An 8,667-nucleotide genomic window follows, 5' to 3' on the forward strand; every position below is an offset into this window, starting at 1 on the left:
ATCCTGACATTCTCTCCTGGATCTATTCCCCAGATCAGTTTTTTTTCCAATGAATTATTTTACATTTTCTTTTATTTTTTTTCATTCTTTTGAATTTGTTTGATTAATTCTTGATCTCTTGTGGAGTCATTAGCTTCTACTTGCTGAATTCTAATTTTTATGGAGTTGTTTTCATCGGTTAGCTTTTGTACTTCCTTTTCCATTTGGTCAATTGTACTTTTTGAGGAATTGTTTGCTTCAATGGATTTTTGTATCTCCTTTTCCCTTTGATCAATTCCACTTTTTAAGTAGATATTTCTTTTTTCCAAGTTGTTAACTCTCTTTCTTGTCATAATTCTTTTGGATCACTCTCACTTCTTTCCCCATTTTTTTCTTCTACGTCTTTTATATGATTTTTAAGCTCTTTTTTTGAGCTCTTCTATGAGTTCCTTCTGGGCTTGAGAATACTTCCCATTTTTCTTTGGGGTTTTGCCCATAGGTATATTTCAGCATTGCTGTCCTCTTCTGAGTTTATGACTTAATCTTCCCTGTCACCATAATAACTTCCTATGGTCACATTTTGTTTTTGTTGTTGTTGTTGTTTGCTCAACTTCTGGGGCATTTTTCCTTTCTTTTAAATTTGATCTCTGTTCCCAAGGTGGATTGGATCTTGTCTCAGGCTTCTCGTGCCAGGGGCTGCAGGCCGTAGCTATTGACCTGGTGCTGCACTGATGTTGCCCTGAAGCCATGGGGGACCCTGGTGTCTGGTGTGGTACTAAGGAGGTGGGGTGGAGGGTGGATGGCATGGTTGAAGGCCATAGGAGTTTACTTGGTGCTGAGCCCAGGTCCTAGAGCTGGTGTCTGGTGTGTGCTGAGGGAGGTAGGGTGTTTCTGTATTTCCCTGGGGCCACACTGAAGCAGTAGCTGTCTGGCAGGGAAAGATTGCCTGTTTGCTCAGGACTATGCCAAAGCACAGGGGTATCTGGTCCCTAGAAATGGTCTGCCTGGAGCTATGTTGAAGCACATGCTGATTCTTGATTCTTGAGTTGGAATCTGTCAATCTCCCTGGCTAAGCTGAGGCATGTGAGGAGTCCTGGGGTTAATGTTTGCCTGTTCCACTGTACTGGGGCTCAGGATATCCCACTGCTTTCGTGAGGTGGATCTTGCTGCTGGCTTACCGGGATGCTTCTTGTCCTGGACTGCATTCTCCTGTGCAAGTGAAGCAGATCTTTCTTGGCCATTTTCCAAGTGCCTTGGGCTAAAAGATTGCTTCACCCCATCTATTTGCCAGTTCTGCTGCTCCAGGATTTGTTTTGGGGTATTATTTTTATGGTTGTTTGGAGGTGAATATGGGAGAGTTATGGCAATTTACTGCTTACTCTGTAAGTTCCAGGAACTCATGTCTCCTGGGACATTTTAAACTGATATTCAATTCTTGTTTAAACAGCAGTTGAACTTGGTATCAAAAAAAAGTGAAAGGTCCATATGTCCTCTGTGGCCAGTCTTAAACAGCCCTGGGTAAGTCCATCTTGATAACTTCACCAATCCATCCCCATCCCACCACTGCCATACCCAGTACTAAGGCTGGACCTCAAACTGATTATCAGTGCCAGAAAAACTGACCCTCAGAATGAGGACTTTTCTATAAAACCAACACATTTATCTCAATATACAACCAGATGAGGTATCTAATCTAGGAACTAAGACCCCCATCCCACAACTAATAGGTAATACCAGCAGTTAAAATTCAGTAAAAACTCTCCCAACTTATTTCTGCTACTTAGGTGGGTGTTTTTATGTTATTCATATTCTGTTTATGTTATTTTATTTATGTTTTTGTTATGTTCTGTTTTTATTTCTTTATTTTAAGATCAGAGGCTAGTATTAAGGGTATCCAGTACTATGACCTAGAACCCATCTACCAGACTCTAAACACTTTGAGAAAGGGATTGCCTTGTTTTTGTCCTCTCACATCCAAGTGCTCATCACAGTGTCTTCCACAGCTTCCACTTCTTAATGGATCGAAATTAAATTCTTGGGCCATAACCAGTTATGATATATACCAACATTTTCCATATTCTCAGAAGCAATGTGGGTTCTTTCTAAGCTGACTCCCCCAGGGGCTAAATAATTATCATTTTTCTAGTAGTTTATATCAATTTTTACATTTGAGCCAAACAACAACCCTACAAGACAGTTAAAACTTTTTCCTCTCTTTGCCAAATTAGGCGATAGAGGTTCAGATAGTTTAAACGGGTTGTCCATGACCACATAGCTTGAAATTTTCAAAGGTAGGACTTCTTGAACCCTGGTCTTTGATGATAACTTCAATACCAAACCACACACAAGAATCCCTGTGTCCACAAGTTGACTTAAAAAAACTACATATTAATATTATCAATATTGCTTTGTTGTTAATGTTCAGTCATTTCAGTCATGTTTGACTCTTTGTGACCCCATTTGGGGTTTCCTTGGCAAAGATACCAGAGTGGTTTGAGATTTTATTCTCCAGTTCATTTTACAGATAAGGAAACTGAAGGAAAGAGTGTTAAGTGACTTGTCCAGGGTCACATACCTCGTAAGTAGCTGAGGGCAGATGTGAACTCAGGAAGATGAATCTCCCTGACTTGTGTCCCAGTGCTGTATCCACTGCACTACCTTGCTGCCTATTTTTATTTATTTTGTTAAATATTTCTCAATTATATTTTAATCTGGTTCAGATAGCAATGTGAGTGGGGGAGTATGCTTGATACTTCTGCTTTATATCACATTCTCTTCTCAATATGTAGTACGAGAAACATGATCTTGAATTTACAGATGAAGAAACAAATTCCCAGAAATCAAAAGGACTTGCTAAAGGTTACCTAGGTGGCAAATGGCAGATCTAGGACTCCAGCCCAGAAGTCCTTATTTCAAGGCCAATGTTCTTTTGTCTATACCAAGCTGCCACTCAGCTAACTCTCCAAGTTTTGTTTTAAAAACTGCTGACTAGGATGCTTAGAATTAGTACTGTTCTGACTTTTCTAACAGTAAATCCTTCAGACTTGGCTATCTTTCAAACCTAAACTGCTCAAATTATTCATGCTTGCAATTTTGCTCTCAAAGCTATTTTTTTTTTCAAATCTGTTGCAGAGAAAGGCATCAGAACAATGGCAAATAATAAAAAAATACTTTGCCAATGAAAGGTATTATCATTATCCTTTGGTTTCATTTGCCCGTTGGAATAGGTGGTGTATTATCATTGGAATTGGATTCATACCCTAACTCAGAACCCCATTACCTCTGTTAGAAGCTTCTAGCCTAGCAAGGCATAGCAATATTGTAATTATCTATTGACACCTCATTACCCTCTAATCATTTGAAGAAGGAAACATAATGACAGCTATATCCAGAACAGATTTCTTGGAAAAGGGGCTAAGATAGGCCAGAGGACTTGTCTGAGGAGATACCTTTCTGTTCTTAACAAGGTTGAACTTTAGTGACTTGTAAATGATCTCTGCTTAAAAGGGGATTGTAAACCCATTGATAGCCCCATTTGTAGTAGATGATGAGATGCAGGAGGTACAATTTGATGTCCAACCATGAATAAGATGAGAAGGCAATGGGGATGCTATCAAGAAAAAAAAGGTGACATGGGACTCAGATAAACCAGAAATGCAGGGAAGGGCGTGTTCTTATAATAAAATTCTGATTAATAAAATTAATAAAATTCTGATAATAAAATATTTTTGCTGATATTGCCTAATGGTTTTCTTCTACCACCTTTTTATTCCCCTACACACTTTATGGACTTCTATATCCCTGTGAAAAACCCTTTCAATGGCACAACATTTTTAAGAAATAGATAGGTAAATGAATGAGTGAAAAAAATATTGAGAATTTACTATGTGCAAAGTATGGAATTAAGTGCTAGAGATTTAAACATGAAAGAAAAAAAAGCAACTACTGCCCTCAAGGAGCCTATAATCTAATAGGGGATGACGGTACACATGGGGTAGTGGTCTCCAGTGTTTCAGTTTGGGAAGGCACAAAAATGATGAATCAGTGATAATGTACTATTTTGACATGCCCTTTTCAGGAATGACAGTTTTACTTTCATTACTTTTCCCCAAGTAAGAGGTACAAAGCAGAAGTTCAAGGAAAAGGCTTTCTCTGAGTCTTTTGTTGTCCTTAGAAGAAGCAGAAAGACCTGTATTCAAGTCCTGCCTCTAACACTTCTGTCTAAGTGATCATTGAATAAGCCATTTTTTTCTATCCATACATTAGGCAACTCTTTATGACTATAATTTGCAAAGAAAATACTTACCTGGTTTGGTAGAGAAAGTTTCCTTACCAGGATGTTCCCTACAACAATGGAATTAAAGTTCCATTCTTATCCCTATTCCACCCTGTTCTAGGCATTATACTAGATGTTGTAGATACAAAGATAGAAGTAAACAAGTTCCTCCCCAAAGGGACCCTGTTCCCAATAATGTGCCCTACAAGAGAACAGGACCCTTGTTACTGCCTCTGTTTAGTTTCTCTACTTCTGGTTCTTGAAGAAACAAGGAAATAAGTTTTGGCTCTTTTCAGGATCCATGGTAGAGTTCAGATTGCTCTGGGTCCTCTCATTTTCTTCCTGTAGCTCCTTTTTTCACTTCTTACTATGGAACACTGACAAGCTTAAGGTTCTATTTCAGAACTCTGAACGCCTTAGAATTTTGGAACACAGACAAAAATGAACCACGATTCTAGTGAATGTCCTCTAACTCAGATTTTCAGACTTTATTTGAAAATACCCCTGGGTCATGGGGGATCACCAAGCACTCTTGCCTTCTTTATACCAAGTTATGGGTTCAAAATATCTTGTCAGTAACCCTGCCTTTGTTCATTTTGATAGGCACCCTGATCTCTTTATCTCTTTCAATATCCCAGCATATATTGTGTTTGATAAAGAAACTCTGTTTGGGGAATTGAGTATTGGGAATTTGATAATGCTTGTAATTTATGCAGGTTATTTTTCTCATGTAATATTGCTCCATCTATCATGATCTCAACAAGGAAACACATTGTTTTTAGTAGACAAAGATATTTCCACTACCACTATCAAATTTGCAAATACAGATCATTATTTGTCAAGTGATGACCTTTATGTCTTTGAAGATCAACTAGAGGACCCAAACCCCTTAGAATTGGATTTAATTCTGGTAAATCCTTCCCAAATTGTTAGCATTCAAGGAGACAATGAAGTAGTGCCTTCTGATAAGAGGCAGAAGCCAGCTACAGAACATTCACAAAGCATTACATTGATGAGCTGATCTTCAAAAGGACTTTGTCTAAACCTAAAAGCAGAAGGGGTAGAAAATGATATGGGAAAACAAGTTTTATCACCAAACTGGCATAGCAACAGCAAATTAAGCTCTTCAAAAACTCAGGACTGCCAAACTAGAGCCAATGCTGAGGAGCTTCTCTAAATTCTAAATGAAAGAGATGCCTTTGTTTTAGATAGAAATTTGGAAAAAATTCAATTAATAATCCTTTCTTGCTAAAAGGAACCATAAAAATTAAGTAATATCAATACCAAACATATATACATCCAATGGCATAGACCAAATTCTTAAATAAAAAAAAATTGAATTATAGGAACAAAATAGATGGTAAAACTATACCAGTGAGAGACCTTAACTTTCATCTCTCAGAGTTAGATAAATCTAATCATAAAAGAAACAAGAAAGAAGGCAAGAACATAAACAGAATCTTAGAATTGTTTGATATACTAGAATTCTAGAGAAAATTGAATGGTATTGCATAGGATTACATATTTTTCTCAGTTGTACATAGCACCTTAACAAAAACTGATCATGTAGTAGGGCACAAAATCTCTTGATCAAAAGCAGAAAAATAGAAATATTAAATGCATCCTCTTTGTACCATAATGGAAATTAAAAATTAAATTTAATAAAGGGCTGTGGAAGCATAGGTTAAAAGTTAAGTGAAAACTAAATAATTTAATCCTAAGGAATGAATTGGTTGAAGGATAAACCACAGAAACGATCAACAATTTCATTAAAGAGAATGAAAAAAAAAAAACAAGACAACATACCAAAATTTGTGGGATGCAGTCAAAGCAGTACTTATGAGAAAATTTGTATCTCTTAATGTGTACATCAATAAAATAGAGAAAGAACAGATCAATAAACTAAGAAAAAGAACAAATTACAAATCCCCAATTGAACACCAAAATGCAATTCCTGATAATCAAAGGAGAGATCAATGTAATTGAAAGTAAGAAAACCATTGAACTTAAAAAGGAACTAGGAATTGGTTTTAAAAATAATAACAATAATAAATAAAATAAATCATTGGTTATTTTGAATAAAAATAAAAGAAAATTACTTTTATAAAAATGAAAAGGGTGAGTGTATCAGAAAAGAAGATGGAATCAAAGTTATTATTAGTAGCCAAATTTCATAAAAAATCATAAAATTCATAAAAATGACCATTCTTCAGTTGATAAATGATCTAATGATACGAACAGACAGTTTTAACAAGAAGTCAAAGCTACCAATGGTCACATGAAAAGATGCTCTAAATCACTACTGATTAGAGAAATGCAAATTAAAACAACTCTAGGGATACCACCTCACACCTGTTAGATTTTTTAACATGCCAGAAAAGGAAAATGACAAATTTGAGAGAAGTTGTGGAAAAATTGTAATGCGTTGTTGATGGACTTGTGAACTAGTCTAACTTTTCTGAAGACAATTTGGAACTATGCCCAAACATCTATAAAACTGTGCATAATTTTTGACCCATCAATAGCACTACTAGGTCTATATCCCAAGGAAATCAAAAAAAAGGGAAAAGGACCTATTTGTACAAAAGTATTTATAACAGCTCTTTTTTTAGTGTTCATGGTGGCAAAGAATTGGCCATGGAGGGGAAGTCAATCAATTGGGGAATGACTAAACAAGTTGTGGTACATTGTGATGGAATGCTATTGTGCTATAAGAAATGATGAACAAGATGGTTTCAGAAAAATCTGAGAAGAGTTACTTATATGAACTCATGAAAAGTGAAGTGAGCATAACCAAAAGAACTGTCTACACAGCAAAAGTAATGTAAAGATGATCAGTTGTGAAAGACTGTACAAAAACACTCTTGTGATCATTGCCCAGTCAAGTTGGGACTACTGTTGTTCTGAGCAAGTTGATACTATTCAAGAAAATGTAAATCCATCTAGTGCTTTGGATTTTTTCATAGGGAGCTCACTGATGGCTTGTTTAATTTCTCCTTTTAAGATAAGTTTATTTAAGTATTCTATTTCCCCTTATATTAATCTGGACAATTACATTTGCATTCTTTGTATGAAATCTTAGGCATTCACCTGGAATATTCAACCAATTCACCCCAAGTTTGAAGGAAGAAAAAGATTCATTTTCTTAACTAACACCCCACACAGCTTCTTTAAAATAATATTTTGATTTCTTAAAAACTTTTTTTTTTCAGTCAAAGATAAGGTTTACCAGAACATCCGTCATATTGGGCAGACTCTGAAGGAGTCTGAACATTAGTGAGCTATTGGCTAGATTGTAAGAATCTGAGCAGTGGCTAGATTTTAAGAATCTAGGCCTCTTATAAACTTTAAATTAGAATTTTTTCAATGAAAAAATCCAGAACCACTATGAGGAAGTGACCTGCTCATTCATGGAGGTAATGGAAACCAGACATCCCAGAAGACAACTAGGAGGAGTGATGGAGAAAACTTCAAGGATAGCTTCTTAAAGACCAACACCAAACCTCCATTCTTCTCTGCTTTCTTTCTTTTGCTATAGCCTTAAGACATTGCTATCCAAGAAGCTAATTAATAACCTTTCAGGTAACTAAAATGTGGATGTATCCATTCCCTCATACACCCCTAAAATTAGCTATGCCAGCCTCGAAGAGATCTTGTCAACTCTTCAAGAAAGAAATTCTGGCCTTGGTTTTCTTAGTCTTTCAGGATACTCCATCGAAGAGTCCTTGGTCAGCTGCACCATGGAGAAAATCACCTTACAGCTTTGGGAGTTACAGCTGTGCTGCAGCAACAGACCTACTGACCATCAAGCCCTCAGTCAGCAGCTGGCCTGCAAGCAGAGTCCTGCCTCCTTCATACTGACCCACCACCACAAACTTTTCTTTAGATGGCATTGAGCAGCAGCATTCCTTCTTTCTCCTTTCTCTACTTCCATTTAGGACTTTGCATAGCCCTTTCTCCCTCAGATTCAATTCATTTGCAAGTCATGTCATTATCATGATGTCATGGTCCTCTTCAAGAAAAATGGACAAACCACAACCTGTAAGTAGTCTGATCTTCCCCAATGAGGTTCCAGCTGGTTATTTCCACTTGGCCAACTCAGCTTGTCCTCTCTTCCTTTCCCTTCCCCTCCCCTCCCTCCTCCTTCCCTTTACTCCCCTCTCTTCTCTTCTCCTTTCCTCTCCTCTCTTCTTCTCTTCTCTGTCTCCCCACATGGGGTATCATGCTATTACCTGAGGGTGTTTTGCCCAAAGGAAGGTAAATTCTGATGGCTAAAACGTATCTAGCTATATTGGGGTGTACTGGCTAGATTTCTTTCTTAAAAACCAAAACTTAAACTCAATTCAGTGGGGCTTTCATTGATTGGACAACAATAGGTCCCTGGCCCTCCTGGCTCAGAGTGAATGCACATA

General features: G+C 37.1%; 1 pseudogene; it reads left to right on the plus strand.

Moving 5' to 3' along the window:
- The first annotated feature begins 4,766 nt into the window (after nt 1-4,766).
- LOC114031111 lies at nt 4,767-8,151 on the plus strand (annotated as a pseudogene).
- Nucleotides 8,152-8,667: the final 516 nt, after the last annotated feature.

The sequence above is a fragment of the Vombatus ursinus genome, unplaced genomic scaffold (genome assembly GCF_900497805.2).
Source record: "Vombatus ursinus unplaced genomic scaffold, bare-nosed wombat genome assembly UNPS02015066.1, whole genome shotgun sequence".
In the NCBI taxonomy this organism is placed as follows: Eukaryota; Metazoa; Chordata; class Mammalia; order Diprotodontia; family Vombatidae; genus Vombatus; species Vombatus ursinus.